Below are 16,489 nucleotides of genomic sequence, written 5' to 3' on the forward strand. Positions count from 1 at the left end.
CTGTAAAACATCAGATGTCTGATAATTGCCCATGTTTGATGCTTGCATTGGCTGCATTTCAGTGTAATGTTGTTGATTCAGAGGACTTGCATTAATTTGTGGAGGCGGTGGTGGAGCTTGTTCCTTTTCAATGTAGTGCGGTTGATACTGGTGACTTAAGTTATTAGGCGGAGGCGGAGCTTGTTGCATTCTCATTAAATTCATCTACATTTGCACAAGGTTTGCCATGAATTGTCGGTCAGCATTCCTTTGTCTATCCTCTCTGTCTGCCTCTTCCCTTCTTCTTTTTTCCTCCTGCTGTTGTCTAATTTCAAGCGTTTTTCTTCAAAAACCCAAAACTGTTTTTCTGATGTTTTCTCTAATTCTAAAAATTGCTCCATAATTTCAGCTGGGTCTTGTTTTTTTCGTTTTGTTGTTTTCATTCTTGTTCCTAAAAATTGCAATAGAGTGTAAAAATGTGCTAGTTTGCAAACGTAGTTTAGATTGCATTATCTCAACAATGATTTTTAACGTTTTTAAACAAGAGGCTCTCAAGAGCTTGAATCTCTAGAGCCTGAGAAGATTTTCAAATGTTAGCAAACTTGATGAACAAATTGTGTAAAATTGTCTGTAAAGGGCAATAACTTTAAGGGGTCAATTAACAATTTTGGTCATTTGACTTTTTTTTTAGATCTTACTTTGCTAAACATTATTGCTGTGCACAGTTTACATATATCTATAATAATATTCAAGATATGAAAAAAAACTGGAAAATTTCCTTAAAACTACCAATTAAGTGGCAGCAACCCAAAATGGTATTTGGCCCAGTAGTTTCAGAGGAGAAGATTTTTTGAAATAGTTTACGACGACAGACGACGACGACGGACGCCAAGTGATGGAATAAGCTCACATGGGGATCTTCGGGCCCCTGTGAGGTTAAAAAAGAATCTAAAAAGGATCAAAACAAAATATGCACAAGACAGTTTGTCGGGCTATATTATCACAGCATATGGCAGATCTCTTTTTTTTTCAATTTATTGGCATTACTCCACAGCTGCAGTGATGTTCAAATATAGTGATGGTAGTCATTTTGCAAAGAATGCTACTCAGGCCTGTGCACGGAGTTGTCTCAAATATTTATAGAGAAGTAAGAGTTTTTGCTCCGCGTGGAAATCAGTAAAATGAAGAACAACAATAAAAGCGCTGTTACTTTGCTTTTTGCGATTTTCCCCGTAATTTTTTTTCTTTTTCTCAAGGATGGATAGACCATATCTTTTCTTTATAATTATAGTGCTATAGTTCACCTCTGCTTGTTTGCATTCCAGAAGACCCTGGTCTGGAGGGTGCTGGAGTTTCAGGTTTTGTTGGTCCAGGGAGTTGACTCTCGGGTTGCCTGGACACGTCACTCGTGTGACTGTCATCTTCGTCTTCAAGTTCTGTGTCTAAATATATAAAGTTTCAATTCATTTTATATTGAATACGAAGTGTGTTCATTCATTAGAAATTAACTATTATAGGTCACAGTACGACCTTCAACGATGAGCAAAGCACATATCGTATAGTCAGCTATATAAACTAACGGACTAATGATTTAAGAACAAAAATGAGATTTAAGAACAAAAATGAGATTTAAGAACAAAAATGAACAAAAAACAAATATGAAACACATCAACAAACGATAACAACTGAATGGTAGACTATAGTTAGCCCCTTGTTTAATATTGATTGTATTTATATGTTCAGATGCTTATCCAGTATATATATGTTCAGATGCTTATCCAGTATATATATGTAGCTCTATAGGGGGTCCGGGTAAAAAAATCCACTAGCCCGACGCCCGGGACTAGATCATTTACGCATCGGGCAATTAAAATATGTAATCCGATATGCCCGACGGACTAGTAACAAAAAGTTATTGACGTTTCCAAAATAGAAAGTGAAAAATCCCTTCATCACTATTCTATGTTAGCCAATTCGATTCAATTAAATCATCTGGGATTCCAAGAATTTGAACTGGTTTGTACAGGTCCTGTTGTACATATTTTAAAAATAGAACAAATAACTCTGGCATGTCTGGTTGGTCTGGTATCATGTGTTGATCGCAATTCTCGTACTTTAAATATCGATTTCTCATACCATGGCTTGGGGTATTGTACATTGCTTATCGTGTCGAAATTTTCAATTAACGGTATTTGGGGGTATGATGTATTGATTGGTATTGACCTGTCTTGTTGCACAGCTCTTGAGCACGAAACCATGCAACAAAATATTTCTTAATATTTTAGTACGGGAACCCCAGGAACTTCGTCAGTTTCAAAACGAAAAACGGTAGATGAAAGGAGTAACGAGGCTGAAAATTCATCCCCCAAAAATGCTAAATACGACATGGAAAAGCCGCGGAAAAAAATAAATAGTGTCCAGGACAGAAGGGCTGCCAAGTCTTTAGCGCGAGACTCACACATGTTCATGCTTATTTTGCGGCATTTTCCTTTGAACTATTGTTTTTTCTCTTTGATCTTTACAATTTGGCCAAAAAATCACGAATTCACTTCCTGAAAAGTTGGCAGAACTGGGACACAATGATTCCCCTGGCAAGGTTGGCTGTTGCTGATGAAAAAAAAAACAGACAATGCTCTGTGAATATTGCCGTTAGTTGCCCCAAACACGCAAAAAAAAGGTCTGCTTTGAATATGGGAACAACTTAGTTAGGTGAAGCACCAAAAGAATAAATAACAGATCAACAAAAATTATCAAATACAGTGTATAATGTCTCCTTCAAAACAAAGGACACCCACTTTGTATTTTGCAGCAAACTCTTTATTTTTAAGGCATGCTAGGGCTAGCAGGTCAGTTTTGATGGACTAGCAGTTCTTACAACAGGGCTAGTAAAATCCTGCTGCCAATAAGTCCTGGGCTAGTTAGCTGTAACAAAAATTTTTAACCCCTGATAAAAATCATGCTTGATTTCTCTCAAAGAAGGCTGGTCAAGAGGGAATTTTATTTCGTGCATAAGAGTGTTAACCAAAGAAATTATATCTGAGGATATTATTCCTCTTACCTAAGAACGGCTTATTTCATGGATATCTCCTATCTCGGACAGGAACCCCTCTTTTGCATAGTAGCTTAAAGTTGTCAAAACTTGATGGAAAAGGAGGGGGGTGACGAAGTTTCTAAGTCAGGGGGAAACACATCTACTAAGTCAAAAATACTACGTCTGTCTAAACGGTATCTGGAAATAAGTTCTATGTCACTTAGATTTTCCATAATAAAGGTCATATCTCTTTCCCTCCGCGGTGCCCTGCGTTCATTGTGTCCGAGTTCTGACGCTGCGATTAATCTGCGATAGGTTCAAGTACACACAAATAACGTTCGCGATTTGCACGCAATGTACGACCATCGCAAAGTACGATTGTTTTATGAAACAGAACTTTAGCGTTGCGTTTGGTCAACGATCAAACGTACGCTAACAATTTCCAGTACCGGGTCATGATGACAGTTGTTTTTTCAACTATATCAATCTTACTTTCGTCCAGCATAGAACTGTTTTAGATATGAGGAAAGACTAGTAGTATTAACAACATGATAAACAGATCATCAAGTGTTTTCTTTACAGATATCGTAAAATATCAGACGGCTCAAATTGTTGCTAGAAGCTGATACTTTATGTGTAGAAAACCGATTATGTATACGTATGTATTTCTTTTCCTTTTTCTATGTTTTAACTTTTCCAATGAAATTATAATTATCAATGTTAGACTTGTTTCTTAATTATTCGTTTGTATCTCAAAACAAATCATATTCATAAATACTAATTCAAATTATTATGAAGAAAAACTTACCACTGTTTTACAATAGCTGACTGTATTCACAGTTGTTTGATGTAAGGTGCTGGCAAAGCTTTTAAATAGCTTCCTGGTCATCGCTTCCCTTCCCATGTCCATATTTTTTTGAACTATAATTAACATTACAGAGAGAATGGAGGATGCTCAGTGTGTACAATACAAGCACATGTATATGTCCTTTTTGCTTTAACTTTTTCATTGAAATAGTTGATTCTCTTTTCTATTTCTGATAAATTCAAGGCTTTATCAAATCGAAATTATTGAAAATAACGCATTTTTATCACATTGAAACTAAATGAATACAATTTATGATTCCATTAGAACGAAGTAGGGAATCGCTACTTTTAAAAAGCAACACTGCACCTTTGGAGAGATATGCATTGATGTCGAAATGTGGTTATGAGCATTTTGAATAAGTTTCATAACTTTATATTGAGACAAACTAAAGTAAAAATAAAGAACGGAAAACAAATTTTAATGACTTACGAACGAACGAAGTACAGAAGGACCAGGATAAAACTACAACGGGGGCATGCTCAATTATATTAAATATTTGTGTATTATGCTTATGTATAAAGACATCCATTATTTAAAATATATCTTAGAGTTCTATACATAACAGGTCTGTACTCCATACCGAATTTTCCTCTGATATATTGCTTTGCCATTCTTATTTCTATTCCTGTTGGAGTCCTGCTCATTTCCAGCTCTATCAGCTGCTTGTTTTCCTTTAAACCATTACTTTTTCAAGCATTTTGTTTTATACTGATAAGCATAAGATTGATTACATGTTTAAAAATACAACTGAACATGAATAAAATGCTCCCAGAACGGAAAAAATATATCATTATACATAATATATTCAGGTTTTTTAATTCAAACAAAGTAACATTTTTGCATTAGTTTCCGTCGATATTTTTCGCCTCATGGGCAGCAGGAAAAAAATTAGATATCTTTGCACAAATTAAGACCTGCAAATATTTATGTTTAAATATTGGATGACAACTATTGTAGTGCTTGAGCTGTTCGGTAGTCTGCTCCCGAGACTATTTCTGTTTATTAAAAGAGTCAGATAACATTTCAGCAGCGTGAACATCTTCATTTGCTTGTTTTAAAACAGTAGGAACACATACAACTTGCAATTGCTGAATGGAATGGATTTCAACATGAATGTGAAAACTCATTTATTCGTTACCACAAATCAAGCTAAGATAAGGATGTCAAAGCGCCAGTAAATCTGTAAATTTTTTATACACTTTACACTACAAATTCGCAAATTGTTAATTCATTCTGCACTCGACACAGAACTTGAAAAAGATTAGATGTTTGGTATGAAACTTATTAACATTTACTTAAATGCATGATATTTAAAAGACAAGCCAGGCAATCCATTAATTGGGAATTGCCTGTAACATAATATATGTGATGGACCCATTCAAAGTCGTTAAAAACAATCTAATTAGGATTAGAATTGTTTTCTTTTATAAAGTGACTCTCACCTGAAATTAGGTTTCCTACACACTCCATATTCAAGGAAGTTGAAAGTTGTAGGTATGAAAGATTTTAAGTCTTTTAAACGCGCGTCTGGCGTACTAAATTATAATCCTGGTACCTTTGATAACTATTTCGTTGAATTTTGGAATGAAATGAAAAAAATTCACAATGAAGTATTGGATAAGGACGCCAAATGTTTGCAAAAGTTTAAGGGGATTAAAAGTTGATACCAGTGTAGTGCTGAACACCAATGACTATGTATACAACATAACCAGTCCATATCCATGCAAGCTTTAAACAGGGAGGGGAATATACATCTTACAAGTACAATAGATGAGTCTACAGTACTTTGAATCTTAAATCTGTGCGAGATACGAAGGGACTTTCTATTACTAGCTACATGTATGGAAGATCCTGGTTAAACTTGATTAGTTTTTTATGCTAAAAATTTGTATTTTTCTAAATGTAAACCTACCTATGGCTGCTTTTGTGTTGATGTCATAACTGCCTGTTGGTCCTCTTTTTCCTGTCTGGACCTCAGTGACTGTTGCACAAAGTTCGCATCGAATCATTAGTATACCACTTAAACCATAAAGCTTTTCTCCTACTGTATTTGACAGGTGAAGAGGGGACTTGCAGATACAACAATACATTCCCACTGCGAGGAGATCTAGTTCAACTATCCTCCTCCCCAAACCCCAAGACTGTTGTGTCCCATAAAGTGGGTCAGTAATTTCAGCCTCTGCTGCTATATCTGTGTGGTTATGAAAGTAGTTGGAGTGGTCATTGAATACTCCAACTAGCTCGGGGTCCTTCTGCTTCAATTCATTTGACCATTTAAAAAAATTGGACCTCTTGTTATTCTTTTTTACACTAGCTTTGCCATCAAATTTGCCAGTTATGTCTCTTTGCTGGTTCATTTAAGCGAAAATTTGAAACTATATAGAGATTAAAAGATTAAGGAATAGTACAATAGCCTGATCGTCTGCTCTTAGCAACAAGTAAACATTCTGATCTGGATCTTTAAAAGTCTTGCATATTGCATGTTATTTTAAAACACTGCAATGAAACAGACCAAAGCACAATAGTTATCTTTCTTAGGTGTTCTGTACCCCCTTAAACTACAATGTACACGTGTATCAAGTGAATCATGATTTGAAAAGAATGACGTCACTAGTACGTTGACGTCGCTTTATATACAGAATAACTTCAACGATATAAAAATACGTACAAATTATAATTTATTTAGATAGTCAATTTAATAGAAAGCACCATCAAGAATAAAGTTACATTTCAACCCACATTACTTCAATTCAAATAACCATTTGATACTTTAAGAAATAGTATTGTCAAGTACATTATACAATAAAGTTTGAAAATTAAAATTAAAAAAAATAGATTCAATGTGTCGGTTAAACACATATATCATTCCTCTATTTAAAACATTACAATTCTCCTCATAAGTCAATTGTTGTTTAAGCAGCTACTTGACTTATTGCTCAAGTTTCTACAATTTGTATTCTAACATTAAATTCTTTATATACTTCCTCTAACTATAGCTTAAGGGTGTTCGCTACTCAGTTTTAAAATTACAAGCTTTTTAAAACATTTCTAAATTGATAGTACAAAAATGTATATAGATAAAGGAACTAAAAAAGCAGAAAAAATGAAGGGTTCGTGACCTTGATTTCAAGACACAAGCCATTGAAAATTTGGCGAGAAAAAGATTCTCTCTAGACTTTCGTTCATTGGTACCTTTTACCTTTCCAAAAAGTAAAAATAATAACAAGGATTTTAGAAGACCTTCAACTTCGTACTTTATTTGGCCTTTTTAACTTTTTTGGATTCGAGCGTCACTGCTGAGTCTTTTGTAGACGAAATGCGCGTCTGGCGTATATACAAAATTTAGTCCTGGTATCTATGATGAGTTTATTTTCAAATATGTCTTTTAAAATAATTTGTAATAAATTATGAAAAGAAAAGAAGAAGTTTGTGTGCAAAAAAAATCAATTGCATTGAATGATGGATAAAATTAGAGGATTCCGAATGTCTGGCAAAAACTTAAGAGGAGCAAACATTCTTAATTCTACTGTATACATGAAAACACCCAACCATAAATGTCATTTAAAAAATCAATTTATTCTAAATCTTGTTCTTCTCTTTCTGCATATCAAAGGCATCCATAAATTAGGACCACAAACTGGTCTTATCCCCTTTAACCTATAATGGTTTACTTTTTAAATTGTTATTTGTATGGAGAGTTGTCTCATTGGCACTCACACCACATCTTCCTATATCTACTTATGTCGTAAATTTAACAGTTTCCTGGTACATTCGTGTACCGAAATTGAAAATAAAACCTTGTTCACATGTTGAACAGAACATGAATTATGTTTTGTCAAACCTATAGATTAACATCATATTCGGATTCAATCAGGGTTTTGTCAAAACCTTTGAACTTTAACTCAACACTGCTTGGCCTCTATTTCGCCTTATGCCCTGGCAATAATCTGGCTATAATCTTTAAATCCACATTTTTTCTTAACGCATCAAGCTTCCATTCCTGTGACATACTTCTGGTCAGCTCTCCGCCACAGGATGTTTCTCACACCAGAGTGTTGCTCAATAAGGTGTCTTATCACAGCTGTTTTTCTTGTAGAAAATTTGAAAAATGTTATTAATTAGATCATGTGCAGGGTGTAGCAAGTGTTTTCAATTTCGTCTTTGTTTTCTGTATAATTTTTTTTAAATTTTATGCAAGATGGTGATTTTCTTGTCAAACTTATCAATTTCCTCCACCTTAGTAGCATTATACTAATTTCACATGCATTTAGAATAGATATTTCTCAACTTATTCAAGAGCTTGCAGCTGCTGCTCAGATTTTGTTAAACGTCACCAGTGTCTGAGGAGAAAGATGAATCAGTGGTAAACAATGCATGTCAATACACGTCTCTTCCTTTTCCCCAAAAAATATCATCGGAAGGTACCAATACCTTGTTGATAAATATTCATTATCATCTTCTTAAATGATACAAGAAGGTTCAAAAAATCAATTGATAATTGTAAGCTTAACGTCCAGTGGCAAATATTAACTACATGATCCGGACGAAGCTTTACGTATAGTGTCAAATATTTGCTACATGTTCAAGACAAGAACAAAGTAATAATACAGACGATATGAAAGTTCTTTCAATAAGGCCCTGGAAATTTAGATAGCCTGTCAGAAAATAGGGATATCATAGAGAAATATTCTGCCTTGCAACAGACCCTTTTGTACGTTTCAAAGAGCTTTGTCCTTGATTCTTAATATGGACACAGCGTTGAACTTTCTCTCTACACTAGACATCAGATTGAATATGTTCATCTGACTGGACGTGACTGCGTACTTGGACAACTTGCACAGTCATACGGAACACCTAACTTGCAATTAGATTAGGGATTTACTGTAAGTCAGTAGGAGACTGAAGTGACCATTTGTCTATCCCTCAGCCACCTGTAATGGGTAACCCCCAATTGATAAACTTCATTTTGAGATGTTGATGTTTCTGTCGCACGTTCATTCAATTTGTATATTTCACATGGAGTATGATTTTGTGTTGTTTTCGTCTTATAGTTGATGTGTTTCCCTCGATGGTTTGTAACCCGGATTTGTTTTCTCTCAATCGATTTATGACTTTAGAAAAGCGGTAAACTACTGTTGCCTTTATTTTCTTCACATAGAATATGAAAGCAAGGTTTAGAAAAAAGAACTTAATACGTTTATTGAGGAAAAAGACCAAGTTGCCTTTATTTTCTTCACATAGAATACGAAAGCAAGATTCACTCTACCAAGATTGAGGGTCGGGAGCAAAATCAAAATAAAACCAAACTGTTGGTCTACTGTTTAAATTTAATAACTGTGTTCTAAGATATGAAATTATGTTCGTTCTTGAATAACAACTGTTCTCAAAGGTGGACATTTGGTACCTTGCATACTAGTAGTTGGATGCCTTTTCATTACTTCAATGTGTACAACAAATGTAATTAAATAATTTTAAAAAGTCTACCAAATGCTTGGTTTCTGTCTGAAAGTTTGGTAAATTTTATATAAAAATAATAAAGTACATGTGTATATATGTACTAGGGTTTATTTTATGACGCGGGACATAATTCAGGCACGAGCACATGCAAACATTGAAGATCAATCGACATCTTCAGGATTTTTTTTTTTTATTGTTATTGGTTTTGAACAAGATGTTGGTAGCTGCGACCCCACAATGGTGACTGGGGAAACGTAATATGGTCACTAGGTCTTCTTCTGTGCGGGATGTATCAAGTTCGCAGTCACGTCCGGTCTGAATGGGAACGTTAAATCCGATACCTGGTGTTAAGAGGGTGCCACGCTTTTTGCACGTTTAGAACCCTTGCAACAACTCTTTGAGGGGTCCGTATGTGGCCTGTTGCAATGCAATATTGCTGTCCCTATCCAATATACCCTCATTTTCCAGTGGCAGTCCGAATTTCTCAGACCATCATCCCGAATGGCCTCTTTTATGACAAGACCTGCATATTGTATTTATTGTTAACTTGTTCTCGTCCTGAACATGCATTACATATTTGCCACTGGACGTTAAGCAACAAACAATCAATGGTAACTGCGAGTACTATCATAGCTGAACTTTGTGTCTTTTTGTTGTTGTTGGGATGCAAAAGTACCCCGCCACGTCCACTGTATGTTTTCTTATTCTGTCAATCTGCTGAGTTAATAGTTATTTTGTACTGTTACACCACTGTCCCAGGTTTGGGGAGGGATGAGATCCCGTTAACATGTTTAACCCCGCCAAAATCTGAAACTCAGTGCTTGTCCTTAGTCTTTCGTTCATTATATTGTACATAAATTAAGTTGTTAGTTTTCTGGTTTGAATTGTTTAACATTTGTGTTTTCGAATCCCTATATTTCTGAATTTGCGGTATGGGGTTTTCTTATTGTTGAAGTCAAAACAGTGATCCATAGTTGTTAATTTCTGTGTCATTTGGTTACTTGTGGTGAGTCGTTTCATTGGCAATGATACCACGTCTTTTTTATATATATAAATAAACGAATATTATTAGTTACATAGTGTGTAGTGATCTAATACGGTATATATGGGGTCAGTAAATTCCCTATGGGGTGAGATCACCCCTAATACGGTGTATATGGGGTCAGTAAATTCCATATGGGGTGAGAGCGAAGAGCTCTCACTCCATATGGAATTTACTGACCCCATATATACCGTATTAGGTCATTCGCTCTCACCCCATATGGAATTTATTGACCCCATATATACCGTATTAGGTCACTAGCACACTATGTAACGAATTTATCTTACCGACTATCTTAACTTGTGAAATTTAGACTAGTGTCCTATCAAAATGAGCAAGTCTTCAATACTGTTAGCATTAAGAAACTACTTCCATTGATCTACAAAAACAGATACAACAATAACAACTTGTTAGGTTTAAATGTGTTTTATGAATTTACTTTCTTCGTCTGTTGAAACCTTTACGATTTTTTTCTCAGTACCGTTTTGTTTTTTATAAAGGGACGTAACACCCCTACTAACCGTGTATGAAATAAGCCCCGCCTCCCTACTACCTTATAAGGAATATTAAGGGACCTAACTCTCCACTACTAACCGTGTATGAGATAAGCCCCGCCTCCCTACTAACCTAATATCAAATATACACGGTCTCCACGAGCCTCGGGGCGCTTTTAACCAATCACATTCCTAGAAATGTATAGGAGGTAAGATAAAATATTATAACAATGAACATTATTGACCTAAGTAAATAACATGAATATAATTAATAACAACCAAGTAGTGGAAAGAAAACAGAAATATATACGCACAATTTCAAAGGTCGCTGCATAATAACGCAAGTCGCAGAATGATTGAATTATTAAACACGTACTACAATTTGCACTGTTTGCTGTCCTTTGTTACAGGACACAATTTGCAACTTATAGAGAGTATATATAAACATCTCTTTCTACAACCATCATAAGACAATGTTGTTTTTTTTTTTTATTTTATCTAATTGAGTTGCATAAAAGGAATATATCAAGCCATATATATTACATTATTACATTTATCATCACAATACAAATTAAGTGCCTGTAATCTTTCATTGCTTTTTTTGGTTTTTTTTTTATTGTTTTAAGATACTACAAATGCTGTTTTGGGTTGAACATCTGATATGATATGTATGCATGGTTATCATCAGTGTCCCATGGACACATTTCCCACTTATTTTTAAATAGGACACAAATGTATTTTAAATTTACGAGTTTTGTTTCATTCCCACATACGACTGAATGTGATACGCCTTTTGATAAGGTTTCCAAAATGACCCAACACATCAGCGCTTAAACTTGTCTTCTAATCAGTGCATTGCGCATATAATCCAATTAATATTGTAACGTTCCGGGGATTTCTTGTCAGGATATACACCTGTAGTTATATTTGTGGGCCTCTGGTGAAGGAAGTAATAATAAAAACCATAATGGAAGTTCATAAATTGTATTAAATATTATTATCAATATTCAGCTTTAGTAATTCACAACAGTAACAGTAGTTCACAAAACACATGAACAGAGTTATCTTAATATTAACAAAGATACATTTTATTCCTAACTGCTATATTATAATTCCTAGTGCAAGGAAATCTAATCGGTGCAAAGAAATCTAGTCGGTGCAAGGAAATCTACTCGGCACACAGGCACAGCAAATAATTTCAGATACTGCTTGGTGCAGGTTATATATATTTAACCTCATAATTTTATAAGGATCATAAAAGACTAATATTTAAATATCTAAAAGCTTTCTATTAAACAAAAATACTTTTCACCAAGTAATTCCACTTGGTGCAGCACCGAGCAAATCTGCTTGGTGCCAGCCAAAATGTACTTTGTGCAATATGGCAGACGTAGTTTTTATGATATTTTCCGAACAATGAATTAAATTTTAGACTAAACAATTACCAATCTCTTGCCAAATTTTAAATGATTTTGTCATGTTTCTGCATAAATTTAAATATAATTCGCTCGGTGCAATATAATTTTGATTGCAAGTAAAGTTCAGCGATCGTTCTGCATTGAGGTGAAAAATCCTATTCGGTGCACGCAAACCTTGCTATTTATACTGTGGCCCCGCCTACAAATATGACGTTACGTACACAAGAAAAACATAACATGAGGAATAGCGCCGAAAAGTGAAAGTAACGATAAACTGAGACAAATTTGGGCGACTGCACCGTTAAATGAAGATGATACGTCGATTAAATAGCATCATTAGATAGGTTTAAGTACAAGTAAGCCACTACTCTCATAAAAATACCATACGAGGCGTGCTCGGGAACATCTGCATGGAGAAGTGTGGAACGGAGGCCAAAAATTATACACGATGAACATTTCTTTCTTTAAGTTCTCATCTATTTGGCTTATTTTCCCTCCTGGTCTTACAAGTACATGGGTGAAAAACGTGTCCCAAAAGGACATGTTGTGTTCTATATAATCATATAAACGGTACCCCAGGATGTGCAACCAAATACTATGTACTATGTGTCCAAGTTCAGTCGTGATATGTGACCTGTAAAAAAAAAAGGATAATTAATCATTAATAAGACTAAAATTAAATAATAGTAACACTATATAAATATTATTTTACTTTGATCATATATAAACTCATCAGTTATTATATGTTATGAACAACAATTAGAAATCTGTAAGTAATTGTCAGTACTCATTCATTGTTACTTTGTATACTTAGCGACATAATAAATAGTAGCTACAATTCTTGTGATGAAGAAGTAATGACAGAAATTCTGGTCAATTTTGGAGCATTTTCTTCCTATATCAAGAAACCAATTCCTTTCACTTAGGTCTTCCGCACTTCAATGATACACTTTTACCATCGTTATATACAGACGGAAGCTGCTTATAAAAATTTGCAAGAATAATTGCATGAATTTATAAAGATTGCTTCCTTTGTAAAATCTTCTGCCACTTTATCGCTGGTTTTAAGAACTTTTGGTGAACTAGAATATTCATGATCATTAAATACTTGATTTTCCTCTTTGTTGCATTTGTTTTGTATTTGGTCGAGAATATGCTTGATATGACTCTCTACCAAAATTAAGTTACTGTCGAGATCTTTTTGCTACCCTATTAATTGTTTCTTTTTCGGTTACATGTGATTCACATATTTTCAAAATTCTCAATTTCTGTACCGAATTTTCAAATTGATTTGCGGTTCTAATTTTGATGGAGGACACCTACTTTGATAAGATACTAAACAATCTATTTTTTAAGGCCGTCTCTAAAATTGTTGAAATGTTAATATAAATTTAGAAATTTACATAAAAATAAAAAAGTAGGGTCACCGTAATTGAAAAAGAAATATTTCTTAAATATGGTTAACAATTTGAATTGGCGGTAAAGCATTGCATCAAGTCTAAAAGCACCGTCGAAAGACGTTGGGCCGTTTTCGGCGATATTCCTACAAGTTATGGACAATTCAGTTACCGTTAAGTGGTGTTTTGTTGTTTGTTTGTTTTTAACTACAATAAATGCACATTGATCTATTATGCATGTTGGTACTTAGTTTTCAGTAAAATTTCAAATTCCATTTAAATACATGCATTTCCTAGTTATTTGTACTTAAATTGATTGGAGGTTAAAGATGACCAATAATTTACCTTAAACGAACAATCATCCATAGAAAATGCTTTACTGGTGTAATCTGGTGTTTGCATTGGACTTTGAATTTCCACATCGGCTTGTATAACTTTTACAATCTTCTCTAAACTTGTTACGTCATAACTACAATTCCCTTCCCTTTCATGAATGTGACCTACCGAAATAGACTATTTACCAGATTTGTTATGAAATGAGCAACACGAAGGGTGCCACATGTGGAACAGGATCTGCTTACCTTTCCGGAGCACCCGAGATCACCGCCAGTTTTTGGTGGGGTTCGTGTTCCTTATTCTTTAGTTTTATATGTTATGTCATGTGTACTATTGTTTGTCTGTTTGTCTTTTTAATTATTAGCCATGGCGTTGTCAGTTTATTTTCGATTTATGAGTTTGACGGTCTCTCTGGTATCTTCGTCCTTAACTTGGCACTGTATCAAAGACAAACAAATGTTTAAGATGAATATATTATCAATTTAAACAGATTTACTGCGACTTTTCGCATTTACTCATAAATGAAACTTCACCAACCCCAATGTTTGACAAGCAATTATTGAAGATTCAGATGTTGACTTGTTGATTCTACTTGGTCTTAATGCAATTTCCCACTCCATGGCATATATATGTAGGACTCTAAAGTACGATGGTCACGCTAAAGTGCGATTGCCCGCGAAAGTATAGACGTAATAAACGTACTATGGATTATGACGTGAACGGTCGTTTACACAAACACAAAAATGAACATGCTGTAAGAAAATTGTAGAATATTTGAAACCCTACATAGCATGAATGTTCCTTATGAGGTGCTGACCAAGTGTTGTGACTTTGTAGCCAAATTTTATCTTTTTTTATATGATTTCAAAAACCCATGTAGAGTCAGCTGAGCGATACAGGCTCTTGAGAGCCTCTAGTATTTCATACTGATTACACTTTTACATCATTATACATTAACATAAGATAGGGGCAGGTGGGCGTGAATCTAGAAAAATAACAAATCTGAAATATCTGACGAAAAAAAAATTATGTGATTAGCAATTTAAAAGTAATAAAAACTAGATATTTAAGGATTGAATATTATTTTTGTAACTTCATTAGGCTGTAAAAGCGTTGATGAAGTACAGTTTTTATGAAGCGCTTCATTCTAAAAATGTGCGCACGGTCAACGTTTTTACAACCCTTTGAAGTTACAAAAAGAAGCATTCAATACTTACAATTACATTTTGTTTTTATCTAGAATCATAAAAACACGATTTCTATCAAGTTTTTCTTTAATTTACATATGCACTTTATTGTGGGACCTCGTGTAACAAATGTTAATTTCAGAAGGACGCGAATTTGCTGTTAGCAAATCAAAATAACGATATAATGATGAAACACACATCTACACAATGTAATACAGAAATACAAGTACTATTTATCAAAATGTATGCACATTTCTAGGATAAGCGTCTCATTAGTATTCCTTTGTTTGAATACGGTTTAGGTTTGTTGTTTAACCCTTTCGGTGCCGAATTCAAATTCCCGACGTTAGAAACGTCACCATAAAGATTTCACCGAGTGACGTTCTACAGCCAAATAAAAATAAAATATCGCCGCCGTCGTTGTGAAAACGTCAAAAGTTTATACAAAAACTCGTGTTTTCAAAAGACCAAAACGAAGTCGTTCGTTGACAGAATTTCATGAAATGAGGACCAACAAACACAGAAATGTTTTAAAAATATTTCTTCGCTTTGAAATAATCATAAATCTTTTTTGTTTTTCTTTTAACTTTTAGAGAACACAAAATAATTTTCAGCGAAAAAAAAATCCTTGACTTTTTTTAACTCATTTGTTTAATACAACATGAAATCTTTTTAAAAGATCCTTTATTATTGCACTGTATTTTACATGAATAATATTTCAAAATTCAACTGTTTACTCTTCCTGTCCATATGAATGAAACTCTCTGAAACATCGACCAACACAAAGACCCACGCCACATACAGAACACCATGTTGATATACGGGATTTCCTGTACTTGTTATAACCTGAACACTTAACACATTTTCGCCTCTTGCCATCAGGAATAACATCAAGAAAATGCATCCTTATTGCATTTGCAATAGGAATGTTGTCTGGTCTTCTCCCCCTCCTTCTGTTGCCTCCTCTAAAATCCCCGATCAAACCACGAACTACTGCGTTTTGAAATTTCACATGGTCTAATTTCCTCTGGACAAGAAAACAGTTTCTGTAGCATATATATGCATTTACTGAAAAAATATTAAGTGCAAGTTTATTTGTTTAAGTCCGTGCAAATCTATTATATACATATATATAAATAAGAAGATGTGGTATAAGTGCCAAAGAGACAACTCTCCATCCAAGTCAGTGTATAAAAAGTTAACAATTATAGGTCAAAGTACGGCCTTCAACACGGAGCATTAGCTCACACAAAACAGTAAGCTATATACTTGTAATTAGA

General features: G+C 34.4%; 1 long non-coding RNA gene across 1 annotated transcript; it reads right to left on the minus strand.

Moving 5' to 3' along the window:
* Positions 1-6,539: 6,539 nt before the first annotated feature.
* On the minus strand, positions 6,540-10,757 carry LOC143077824 (uncharacterized). Its single transcript, XR_012978956.1, has 2 exons — positions 10,665-10,757; positions 6,540-7,967 (listed from the first exon to the last, which is right to left on the minus strand). It is a non-coding gene; the product is annotated as an uncharacterized LOC143077824 (long non-coding RNA).
* Positions 10,758-16,489: the final 5,732 nt, after the last annotated feature.

Source organism: Mytilus galloprovincialis, chromosome 1, assembly GCF_965363235.1.
Source record: "Mytilus galloprovincialis chromosome 1, xbMytGall1.hap1.1, whole genome shotgun sequence".
Classification (NCBI taxonomy): domain Eukaryota; kingdom Metazoa; phylum Mollusca; class Bivalvia; order Mytilida; family Mytilidae; genus Mytilus; species Mytilus galloprovincialis.